At 39.2% G+C, this 13690-nt stretch overlaps 1 protein-coding gene across 9 annotated transcripts in view; it reads left to right on the top strand.

Annotated features, from left to right (window-relative positions):
* GRIK1 (glutamate ionotropic receptor kainate type subunit 1) overlaps positions 1 to 13690 on the top strand; it is a 378899-nt gene that overhangs the window by 281559 nt on the left and 83650 nt on the right. The window lies entirely within an intron of this gene.

The following is a 13690-nucleotide window of genomic DNA, read 5'->3' as shown; positions in this document are numbered from 1 at the left end:
CTCTCAAGTTAAAAATGTCTTTTTTCTTCTCTGTACTGGAGAAAGAGGGAGTCAGACAAAGCCACAAGCAAAACTGGGGGGAAACACAGTACAAGAGAAGAATGCCCAGCCAAGGGCAAGGGAGACCTCCTAAGGAAAAATGTCTGCTTTAAGCTCTATCTCTGCAGGTTTCTTCAGCACCCGCATACCCTCTCTCACGCTGTTCAGTCTACTTCCCCACAGAAGCCTGACTCTGGTCCCTAAGGATGAGGAGCAGACTGGTAGGATGTATAAAAATTAAGTACCCAGATTCCAAAACAAGGTTGCTTACAAGACTGGGACTAGGGTAGGATTTAAGGAAGCACTCACTCTGGGGCGTGAACCTTGCACTTACACAAGATAGAGAGAGAGTTCTTCCTTGTGCCCTGGGCACCTCTCTTACCTCTTTCTAGTCCTGGCAGTGATTGCTTGGGTTTCAATCCCAGCTCCACTGACACTTATGAGCAATGTAATCTGGGCAAGTTACTTAAACTCTCAAAGTCTGGTTTTTTGTTTTGTTTTGTTTTAATCTGTAAAATGGAAATGATATCATCTACCTTATAGCATTACTGTGAGTATAAAGAGTAAGGGTAATATTCGTGAAGAATAGTGCAGGAACATAGTATGAGTCTAAAATATTCAGTCTTCTCTTACCATTGGAATGCACCACTAATAACAGCCTCATCAGTTTACTAAGGATGAAGCCAGGAATTTAAAACTGGCAACAACAACAACAACAACAACAACAAAGAAATCACAAATAGGCATGAAATGAAATACACTTTCTGACAGCTACGTAAATCTGACATACTGGGTCTAATAGAAAAACATCACACTATCACACGGGCCTTCTCTCCCTGCAGCGATCATGGTTATGTCCTGAATTGCCTTGCTGATTACCTTGATCTTTAACAAGAAAACAGCCGGTTTCCTTTTATCTCCTACCAGTGCAAGGAGAGTCAGAAGCCACATGAAAGCTTGGGATCAAACACTCAGAGCACCCAAAGCACCTTTCTACTTGCACTTAAGTTGCATAAAAAGGTGAAATTCCCAAACCACACTCAGGCATGTTTAAAGAAATAATGAGCTACAAGATGAGGGACCACATTGAAAGCAAGAAAGTATTTTATATTCATTTACTCCAAAAAGCAAATCTCTCCTTCTCAGGCTCCACAGTAGGGGTGAAAGGAGGAAGGGGGAAATGCATCAGAAACCTTTGTCACTGTTGTGCTCACTCTCTCTTTTGTCTTCTGAGTCATGATGCCATATGCTACCTTTGGCAGGGCGTACGTCCCTGCAGAGAAGATGGGATGGGAGTAACCAGGAGGAATGCCCCAGCCTGTTGGAGGACTGGCACTGAGACAGACTAAAACATGTAAAAAAGAAAATGCAGGTGTTTCCTTAGATGAGTTCATAACTTAACAAAATTTTACAGGTATCAATTTTTACTAGGAAACATAAATTAAGGCACATGGCCCTAAAATGTCCCCTACACATTTCTTTAGTAATTCTTTTTAGTAATTTTCACTTTCTGAAGGAGCTCCAAACCTAGAATTAGGAATACTGTAAAGGAGCCAGTCATCAGATTGAATTTATGGGGTAAAGACCAAATTTATCACAGGATGTGAACTTCCCGAGCATGGGTAGTTGCGAATGCTCTAATCCCTGAATCCACACATTAGTAAGAATCAGCAAGCCTTTCAGACACATCTCAGACTACCTTTCAGTGTTTAGGGCTGACCAGAAAAAGGGGAAGAGTCAAAGAACATTCGAAACATGGTAGATTATGTTATAGTGTTAGCTCTCTAGGCATTGGCTGAACAAATGCATACTAGATTATAAATTCCCACTCAACAAGCATTACTGGAACTCCATTTACAAAAGTAATATTAACCTGGTACCATAAGGGATATCCCCCGAAAAAATAAAAGATGTGGTTTCTACCACCTACTAATACAAATTCTATGTGGCAGAGGAATGATGGGCTTAATTTGAAGCTTTCCTATGTCTCAGAATAAAACCTACACTCTTTGGCAGGATATGCAGAGTCTAGTGATCTTGTTCCTGATCCCCTGCACCATCCATTGTCCCATCCCCAGCACTTGCTGAACCTGCTGTAGCTCCCTGAACGTGCCACATGCTCCTACCAAATTCTTTCACCTCTGATTGAAAGGCTGTCCTTCTCTAGGTCACCCTCAAGTCTCAACTCAAGCTCTAGATCCCATCTGCTGGCTGTGACTCACAAATGCCAGCTCCACACCTCCATCACTGATATATTTGCTGCCATGTCTGTCTCCAAGCTGTGCTTTCCCAGTCTTAATTCCCTAATTTTTGTAGAATGCTGGGCATAGAATAAGCACCCAATGAACAGATGATGAGCAAATGAATGAATTAATAAGTGAATGAATAAATAAGCAAATGAATTGAAGAACACACACTTATAACCTACAAGCAGATACAAGTGCTATAGGATGCACTCAGTACATAAATACCATGTCCAGAAACAATTCAGTAAGACAGAGTCAGGGCCTGGGCTATGCCTGTCCACCAAGGCCACTGGTTTTGATGGGAGAATGAGGCAAAGGTTTTAGAAAAAGACGAACCTATTTTTGTTTTTTAACAAGATTTCACTCTGCTGCCCAGGCTACAGTGCAGTGGCATCATCATAGCTCACTGCAATCTCAAATTCCTGGGCTCAAGCCATCCTCCTCCCTCAGCACCCTGAGTAGCTGGGACTACAGGTGCATGTTACCTCTCTGACCTAATTTTTCTATTTTTTGTAGAGACAGGGTCTTGCTCTTGTTCAGGTTGGTCTCAAACTCCTGGCCTCAAATAATCCTCCCACCTTGGCCTCCCGAAGTGCTAGGATTGTAGGCGTGGGCCACTGTGCCCAGCCAAAGACCAATGTATTTAACTCTGGCACACAGATCCTGATATTTTATCACAGTTTACTATCTGTGTGAACTTAGTCAAGTCATTTAGCCTCTTTGTTTCTCAGTCCCTTCTTTTATAACATGAGGATAAAAATGCCTACTCCCTATGTTTGTGGGGATGGCATATATTACATGTACAGCTTAGCAAAATGTTTGCCATACAGTGGTTGCTCAGTGAAGGGCACCTACTATCATATGGAAAGTTCTATCAAAAATGTATACCGTGTGAGGCAGTTGTCAAGAGAAAGGAGGCAAAGAATGGAAAACATTAAGTATATTGGCAAGCATATTGTAATCACTGCATGCTTGCTATTATTATTATTGGTGTCATCATTATTATTGTTGAAGTCTAGGATGAAGTGGCAGTTGTTTGCAAAAAGGAGGACAGGACCCAGCAGTGGGAAATCAGGAGTGCTATGGAGACAGGCAGGACACAGGAGGCCAACTGCAGTGATGCCAGGAAACGAGGGAAATTTCAACCATAGAAGACACGCATGATTGCACAGGAAGGGTGAAAGGATATTAGGTGATAATCAACAAGGCTGAGAGTCTTAGTTTGTTCAGGCTGCTGTGACAGTATGTCATAACCTGGATGGCATATAAACTACCCAGGTAAATTCATTGCTCACAGTTCTGCAGGCTGGGAAGTCCAAGATCAAGTCACTAGCAGATTCAGTGTCTGATGAGGGCCTACTTCCTAGTTCGTAGACAGCTGTCTTTTCTTTTTGTCCTCACAAAGGGGAAGGGGCAAGGTGTCTCTTGAGGACCTTCTGAGAAGGGTACTTAATGCCATTCATTCACCTCCCAAAGACCGCACCTCCTAATGGCATCACCTTGGGGGTTAAAACTTCAACACATGAATTTTGGGAGTACATAAGCATTCAGACCATAGCATAAGCTACCAGAAAACCCTGGCAAAGTACTTCTTGGGTCATTGTGGAACATGGTAGCTGAATATGGGGTCTGAGGAAGCCAAAATACTTCCTGCCAGTGGTCACAGTTACTCTGGGTCCAGATGTTCCAGCTTGCTGTGGGGCAATCAGCAGAAGCAACTGTGGTGGCAGCAAGCACTGAGGCATCGGAACAAGAGGGTTTCTAATCAGGCATGCTGGGAAGAACAGTGACCAGGATACAGAACAGGAAATTAGAGATTTTAGGTTAAGTCGGTGGTTATTTTCTGGGTCACAGACCCTCTATTGAAACTGATTTAAACCATAAATCCATTGTCCCCCAAAATGCATACAAATGTGTCTGCAATCTCGGGGGCCTTACAAACAACCTTAGATTCCCTAGAACCCACATTAAAAGTTCTTGAATTGAGTTTTAAAGTAGAATTTGGTTGAAAGAGCATTCCAGTAGAATGAACAGCAAAAGTTCAAATGAAGCATAAGGAATCCTGTTGGGCCCAGAGGGAGTGGTCCCACATAGAAGTGTTGAGAAATATATTTAAGTAAATATGGCAGGGCAATTGGAAATTGTCTGCTGAAATTCAAATTTGATTGATCATTGATAGGAAGCCACTCTTCTTGAGGCAGAGACAAAATGATGTTTCAGATAGTTTATCTTAGTAGCTAAGTATAGGTTTGATTGAAACAGATAAAGCCACAAAGATTATTGAGGAAGGAATTGTGGACATCTTGGTTTATACTTGATCATCACTTGTAAAGACCTGAAAGGGAAAGGGATTTAAGAGAATATGCAAGAGTTTCTTTGAGTACAACCCTACCTCCTCCCTTAGTTTTAAATTAGTGCAGTCATCTCCCTCCTGGAAATGTTCACTTGGATGTTCTGCTGCCACCTCCTAATCAACAAATTCCCCAACATAATATATTATTTTATTTATTAAATCGATTATTGCTAAAATAGGCCCACTGTCAAGTTATGACAATGCAACTAGTACAGCAAACACACACAACTACTGAGACAGCAAAACCAATTCATGTTTGCCCCTCCCTCCCATTTAAAATTATTCAGTGAAATAATCTGGACATATTCCATGACCTTTTTGTTGACTTAAAGTAATGACAGTTCTAGAGTCATTTTATGCTGAAGCACAGCCTCAACTTCATGATCAGAATATCTAGTCCAAGGTATTATTAATCAAAAGTCCAACTTGATTTAGCATCAAATTTCTCCTCTCTCTAAGCTTAAGTCTGTTGGATGATTCTATTGACAATGCTGGGGGGTGGGGGGGGGCAGGGATGAGTGGCTCATTCTCTCTTTCCTTTCCCTGCTGACTTCCTTTCCACTCCCTCGGCTGTTGTTCCTTCCACGGGGCTCAAAAAGAAATACAGCAGTTCTCACTTGTCTGGGCAGCTCTGTGCTTTCTGGGCTTGGCATGTATGACCCCAGAGAGCCTGGGAGATTTTTGAAGCTAAATCTTTTCCTTGAAGTACTTCTTTTGACTCTATGAGTTCCTGTTGGGCCATTTCTTCTGAAGTTTCTTTTGACCCAGACCAGTGGATCCCTATTTCAGTGGAAGCTTTAGCTGCTTCCTCTGTCCCTTGACATTAGCCATATACCTTGTGCTTTTTCTGCTGATGCTTTCTGAGCCCTGACCAGTCTAGGCAGTCCCATCGACTATCATCCAGGACAGTCCCACCAACGTGCTCTGGATTCGAATCTGCTGCACATGAAACACCCATTAATCCCTTCCCTGGCGATTGATTCTAGGATTGCCTCTAATCCTGATGCAACAGACTTCTCCCAGTCAGCCAGCAGATCCATCGGTCAACTCTTGTCCAGCCCTCTTTTGTCACTTGGGAGTCACACCACAGTTCATCGTCTACCTTGGCTCTCTCACAGTTAAATCAGTCATTGATCTTCTGCGTCTCCCACTGCAGTGAACCTACTTCACATTTCTCTGAGAGCCCCCTGGAAGCTCTGCTCACCAAGTAGGGGGTTAGAAAGTGTCATTTCAAAGACAGCAGAGTGTGGACTCACTGAAGGCAACAGCTCTCTCCAGAGGGATCTCTTCAGCAAGCACTTCTACCATTCATGTAACCTCTTTTATATATGCTTGATTTCATGGTCGGGTCCCAAAGATCTAGAACCATCTCTGGGAAGTGCTTCCTTTGTACCTAAGCATTGGGAACTTGGGAGTGTCTATCCACCTACTCTAGTATCTTGATTTCTACTGTATTGGGACCTCAGTGGACACATTCTAGTGAGATAGTGCATGCCTCTCAGACCTGGGCTCTACAGGTTGCTTAAGACTTCTCCTCCCCCTCAGCACACACACCTGATTCATTAAGCCTGTGAACTTTTTGTCTTGGATATTTTTTAGCAACCTTCCTTGCCCACTGTCCTCATCATTTTTCACCTGTGCTATACTATTAAAATAGCCTCTAACTAGTCTCTGTATCTGGAGTCTCAGCTTTTTTATAACTGTTGTCCACACAGGAAGAAGCAAAGTGCTGTACATAAATGCGTAGTAGGTAGTCTATTCTCTATAACACAAACCTGCTTGTAGCTTCATGTCTCCACCATACTGTTCCAGATACAGTGGCGATAAAGCAGTTTCTTTTTTACTCACTAAAACCTGCCTAATGACACCTATTTTATTATATTCCTTTTAGCCCACAGAGCTCTGACTTCCATTTTTCACTCAGGCTCTTACTCAGAATTCATTGTCTCTAGCAAGCCTCTCCCAGACCTCTAATTAGGATGGGTCCTCCATAGACTCTATAGCTCCAGTACCTCTCTGTGTGAGCACTTAACATGCTTCATTCAAACACTGTAGTATCTTTTCCTGGGACAGGGACAAAGTCAGTTTATCTTTGTGTCCTCAGAGCACAGAGCCATGTGTCTGTACATGGCAGGCATTTAAAAGCTGCTTATTGAACTGAACCCAGGAAGTCAAAATCTAGCAAACTCTTAATAAATTTTGCTGAACTAATACTTAATTTTTGAAACTATTTCAATAATTCTTAATTGATCTGCTCAAAAATAAATTTGCTGCAGAGGAATGAAAAATTATTTCCAAATGTCAATGTATATGGGATGTCACTGAGAGCTATATAAAATATGGCAGCTTTCTGCCACTGCTTTGCTATGGGTATGTAACTTATTGGTTCTATTTTGATAAAATGAAGATTATAAATTTGAATATATAAACTTAATATTTAAACTCAAAAGTCAAAGAGTAAAAGATAAAATTCTTTACCAAGGTGCCTATATATGCTTAATATTTATTTGCATTTTTACTTAGCAGGTCAGTATTGAGTGGGGCTTCTTTGTGTGTTTGGTTGGTTGGTTTGGTTATGGGATCTGGGTGAAAAATTATAGTATTGAAAAAAAAAATTAAAGTCCCTGGAGAAACCTAAGCTCTGACACATTCTTATCCTACTGTGACTCCACAGAGTAATACTTCCCATTATTGCATGCCATTTGATTTTGATTGCCAGGACAAGCTGTTTCTTGAATTAATTAGATGACATTGGATCCAGCAGCAAACTCAGTCAAATTTCTACTCTTTGGAAAAACTTCCATTTATATTTCTCATTATGTATCTCTTGAAAAATACCTGCATTCTGACACCTAATGCTTCAGCATCCCCACCTAGTCTGCACTGTGGAAAAGAAAACCATATATCTCAGCACCCTCTCAAATGTAGGATATTTAGACCTAAAGGAAGAGTGGATTGTTCAGATCCTTCCTTTAATTTTCTACGCAACTCTGGATAGAGGGAAGAGACTAGTTCCTAAACTTTCACAGCTTATTGTGTTTACCAATTATATTCATAGTCTTAAATATAACTATCTTAGTTTGTTTGTATTGCTGTAGCAAAATAACCTAATGACTGGGTAATTTATAAAGACCAGAAATTTATTTCTTTCAGTTCTGGAGGCTGGGAAGTCCAAGTTCAAGACACCAGCATTCAGTGTCTAGTGAGGGCTTTCTTGCTGTGTCCTGACAGGGTAGACATGTGAAAGGGCCTCTGGCCCTTTTAAAAAGTTTCTAATCCCATTCATGAGGTCTTCACACTTATGACTTAGTCTTATGACTCCACACTTATGACTTTCCTAGAGGTCTGACCTCTTAATACTATTGCATTGGGGATTGAGTTTCAGTATGAATTTTGGAGGGGGCACAAACATTCAAACCCTAACAATAACTAATGCATTAAAATTCCTATCCCTAAAAAATATTCAGTCAGTGGCCAGTGAACAATCAGCTATAAGAAATGTTGAAAGGGAGCATTAGCCTAGGATGGGAGGTTCTGTCAAATTCCTCTTAGTTTATATGATTCTAAATAACATTTATATTTATAAGGTAGCATCAGGGACTCATGTCAAATTATCCTCATCCTCTCTTTCAGCCACTCATGTCCTGGTGTTGCCCCATACTGATTAAAGAATTTGCTTTCTGTAACAATCTGTCATGTGTGTATGCATGTATTATATATATGAACATGTACATACATTTATTTGCTAGATGAATGTAATACATATGGAAGGATGTGTGGGTGTGTATATTTTGTGAGGGTGTATATATATGTGTGTCTATATATATTTATATGTGTTTGTATATATATTTGTGTGGCTACATATTTCACTTAGCAATTTACTTTTCCAATTAATCTCAACTTTTTGCAATGTATCTAAGTTTTTATATATTTATTATCTAGGTTATTCATTTTCATTGAAATCTAGTATTCTGTAATTCATTCATTCAACAAATATTTACTGAATATCTGATATGTGCCAGACACCATTCTAGACACCAAGAATGCAACAGTGAGCAAAACAAAGTCCTCATTCTCATGAAATGTATACTCTAGCCAGGGGAATCAGATGTATATAAAAGGAAATATGGTATTTCAGATGATGACAAGGATCATTGAAAAAGCAAAGCTTAGAAGAGGGTAGGGCATACAGGAGCCTGTGAAGAGAGAAATGTGCATTGCTATATTAAACGGGGTAGTTATACAACATCTTACAAAAAAATATGAAACTTGACTAAATCCCTGAAAGAAAAGAGGAAGCAGGCCATGCAAATATGAAGAGGGTAAAGGATCCAAATAGAGGGAAAAACTGGTGAATTGGATTTACTGCAGTGTACTTATCCACCCCCCCAAATGGATATTTTGGCTCTCTCCTTTTTTATTTGTTTATCCAAACAATGCTGGTACCAGCATCGAAGTAATAGTCTCTTAGGCACAAATGCAAGATTTGCACTATAACAGTACTATCACACTATCCAAATAAAAATATAATGAGTCACATACATATTAGATTTTTTAGTAGCCATATTAAAAAGTAAAAATAAATTGAATAATATATAAATATATATAATATGTAAACAGTTAAATTTTAATAATATGTTCTGCTTAACCCAATATATCCAAAATATTAGAATGTCAATGTGCAATCAATATAAAAATTATTTGTGAGCTATTTTATTATTTTTCATAAGTCTTTTAAATCAAGTGTGTATTTTAAACTTACATCACATCTCAATTCTGACTAGCCACATTTCAAGTGCTCAACAGCCACATGTGGCACGGGCCTACCATATTGGAAAGCTGTCTTAGCTTGGGCTGCTATAACAAAATACATAGACTATACTGAGGGGCTTAAACAATAAGCACTTATTTCTCATAATTCTAGAGGCTAGAAGTTCAAGATCAAGGTGCCATCATAGTTGAGTTTGGTGAACGTTTCCTGGCTTGCAGATGGCTGTCTTCTCACTGTATCTTCACTTGGTAGAGAAAAGCAGCACTGGTGTCTCTTCCTCTTCTTACAGGAACACTAATCCCATCGTAGGAGCTCCACCTCATGGCCTCATCTAAGCCTGATTTCTTCTCAGAGGCCTCATCTCCTAATACCATTACATTGGGTGCTATGGCTTCAGCATATCAGTTTGGGGGGACATACATTTAGTCCGTTAACAACACCCCAGCTCTAGATTATTATACACCTAGAAGTAGAATTGCTAGTTCGTGCACGTTTTCAGCTTTACCAGTGTAAGAGTTTCCTATAGCTGCATAAAGATTTACCATAAACTAGGGAGCTTACAACTACATCCATTCATTATCTCAGTTTCTGTAGATTAGAATGCGTGGCAAGCCTTAGCTGAGTCCTCTGTTTGGGGTCTCACAAACTGAAAAAGCTGTTGGCTGGGGCTGCTTCAGTTTCATCCAAGGCTCAAGGTCCTCTTCCAAGCTCATATGGTTGGAAGAATTCATTCCTTGCAGCTGTAGAACTCATGGCATCTTTGCTCTTTAGGACCAGAAGAGAACAAATCTCTGTCTTCTAAACTCCCTTTTAAAATGAGCTGTGATCATGCCACTGCACTCCAGCCTGGGCAACAAGAGAGAGACTTCATCTCTAAAAATAATAATAAAAAACTTTAAAAAAGGCTCTTTTGATTACTCCAGCCCCTCCCCCCAAGGACGATGTTAGTTTTTATTAAGTTAAAGTCAACTGACTAGAGATTCCTAACTTCATTTGCAAAAATCCCTTCACTATTGCCATAGTCCATAGAATGACAGGTGCCACTCACACACAAGGGGAGGGAATTATAAAGGGTATAGGTTACTATGGTGAATCTTAGAATTGTGCCTAACCACAACTAGATATTGTCAAATTGCCTCACATTGCATTTTTCTGTTGCTTCATGGAGACGCCCAGCCACATGTTCCCTCTATGTTATTCATCTCTCCACCTCCTCTTGGCTTCTCTTCCTTTTCAAAACCATTTACACCTCATTGTTCATCATCTTAATTACTCTTTTGTATACCTTAATTTCTTTTCACCTCATTTTTGTGCTATATACACCTAAGAAAATTCCAATGCTAGATCCATACTATAATCTGCCTTCTCTTCCCTTACGCAGAGGTGGCAAAGATGAAGTTAGGAAAATAATATATCCTTGCAGTTCGACCTCGCGGCAAGTGCATGGTGTCCAGCAGTAGCTTGGCTCTGAGGGCTACCTCGCAATCCTTCTACTTGCCTGTGTCTACTTATCTCTTCCATTTCCATCAGCAACTGATCATTTCACTAAGCTGCAATTCAACCTGTGCTGCCTTCATTCTCAGCTTACCTCCAACTAATTTGGGAAAACTTATTCTAGCAGGTGTGAACAACTTCAATTTCCAACAGCCCATTAGAAAACCCTTTCCACACTCATTCTCTTTCTCCAGAATCATACGATGATGCATTATGCCTTTTCCTCAATGTTTCCCTGGGCTACTGCCTCTCTTATCCCATCTATTGGGAATGCACTTTTTGTCACTCCCTCCATTCCCTCAGTTCTCCAAAAATTCTCTGCGTATATCTTTACCATTGCATTTATATCATCGTACTATAAATACATTCCTATGTGTCTACCTCTCCAGTGTGCACTGCATTTCTTGGAAATAAGAGCTGTCAAATTCATTTTATTAACCCAGTGCCTAGCTCTCTTCCTCTTTATAATAGGTGCTCAATAAATCTTAGTGTGTAAATAAATAAATGTTTCTTTAAACACAATATCTCACCCAACCAGGATAACTAGAGCAAGATAAGAATTCAACACTCATGAATACATATAGTAATAAAATTCAATGGAAATCAAGCAGGTAGGAAGAGGGAGGAAGGGATGGGTAAATTCACACCTAATGAGTACAATGCACACTATTTGGGTGATGAACACACTTATAACTTTGACTCAAATTGTACAAAAGTAATTCATGTAACTAAGCGTTTGTATCCCCATCATATTCTGAAATAAAAAATAAAATAAAATGATTATAAAAAAAGAATTCAACCTATGTGAGATCCATATGTTTGTCTTCATAAATAAATCATCCATAAATAGCATATTGGTTAGCTAAAGTAATAAGCATCTATGCAACAAAGATAATTATCTTGTTAATATGATCAAAGTAATTTGAGTAATTAAAGTCTGTTGATATCTGGGTTTTATTGACCACATTATCTAGATAATTAGACACATGCTGTATTCTCATCCCCTTCACCTATTAATATATGAATATCTCATGTTTGTGGTCTTGCCCATTTGGTTGATTTGCAGGTACAGAAGCCAATTTTTTCATTTCAGAAAACAAGCCACCACATGAACCAGAGCCAAAGGAAACTAGTTTATGTTAAAGAAAATCCAGGTGCATATTCTAAGATAAATCCTTAGGAAATAAAAACCAGTTTGCCCAAGAGTGCATGGCATAGATATAGTTAAAGTCAGCCGATTTAGAGTTGGAAATCAAATATTGGCAAGAAAAGCCATTATATTTTTAAATTATGCAGTGATCCATGCAAGTTGTTATTGCAAGATAATGGGTTATAAACAGCACACATAATAGTTAAAATAATTATATATCGAACAGATGAGAATATGATAAATGCATCACTTCAGTTCCTGAAATAGCTGACATCCTAGGAAGTTATGTGGTCTAAAGGTTATGTTTATCATTTCTTCCCTTGCTTAATGTTTATTTTCATCACCATTATTATGTATACTTCTGATTTGTTTTTAAATAGCTTTTCTGAGAACTGGCTTAAAATTGTGGGGGACTGAATATAGATTAGACGGAGGGTGAATTTCAGATATTTGTCATTGTATTGTACTCTAGGGACCTGAGTAAGACAGTAATTCTACAGTTAGTCCATCAGGGCTATGTTTATACAATAGACACAGAGTGAGCCCCCTTTAATTAAAACTAAACGAAATAACGCCACAATGAATTGCACCTGTTAAGTCTTCTATTCAGAAGTCAGGACCAACAAATTTTTGAAATCCATAAAGTTCTTTATTCTCTTTCCATTGTACCATATTACCCAAGGTCACCTTGGCTTCTTGATCTTACTCTCAGCAATTCTATATTAAAGTGTTAGCAAAATGTAAGTTTGTTAATTGAGTGAATGGCTGTATTAATTAATGAGTCAATAAATGTTTGACTATGTCATGCCTCTCATGCACATTCACAGGCCAACAGGGAATTCTTAAACTTGGAAAGCCTTCAAAATTCCAAAAGAAATCTCTTTCAAGTTGGATTTAGGGGTCAGAACTGATTTTGAGGTGCAATTGGCTCAAGTCTGACTGCACCTCCAATCCCACCACCAAATAGGCATCATGACCTTAAGCGGGGCATATGATCTCACCTCTTTGACCTGTAGGTTGTAGTGTGCCTGTTCAAATCTTCCCAGGAGAGGAAAGGGAACAGAGGCATGGGGTGGGGAACACAGATTTGTTTCTTTTGCTTGTCATTCTGTAGGCTTTCCTAGGTATCATGGCCAATAGGAAGCAAACCCTAATTTCCTAGGTTTTGGTATCTTCCCTCTATTTTTCTCTCATGACTTAAAAGTGTGTAATTTTTGGAAGTGCTGCTTTATTCAAATATACCTTCCAAAGATATTTTGGATACCCACCAAATGCAGGCAATAGGATTATTTAAAGATAAATGAAATATTTCTTGCCATCAAAGAATCAACAGTCAATTGGGAAAGAGATTGCTCACATGAATAATTAACATAATAAATAGTTAAGATAATAGCTACTATAGTTAACATAATACAAGACATGATGAAGTATGCTAGCCAGTTAACAAATAGCCCCCCACAAGAACTCATAGAGGGTTCGTTTAAACTATATTTTCCCTCTTAAAATATTGACATCATATAACTCCAATTTTTTACCCTTTGAATTTGAGCAATAAATTTTGAAATAGGCCCTCTTAGAACTGCAAGACTCCTGAAATGTGATTCGATAGCCTTTTCAACATGCAGCATTTGTTTTCA

This window comes from Lemur catta, chromosome 1, assembly GCF_020740605.2.
Source record: "Lemur catta isolate mLemCat1 chromosome 1, mLemCat1.pri, whole genome shotgun sequence".
In the NCBI taxonomy this organism is placed as follows: Eukaryota; Metazoa; Chordata; class Mammalia; order Primates; family Lemuridae; genus Lemur; species Lemur catta.
This window is presented reverse-complemented; position numbering and strand designations above follow the sequence as displayed.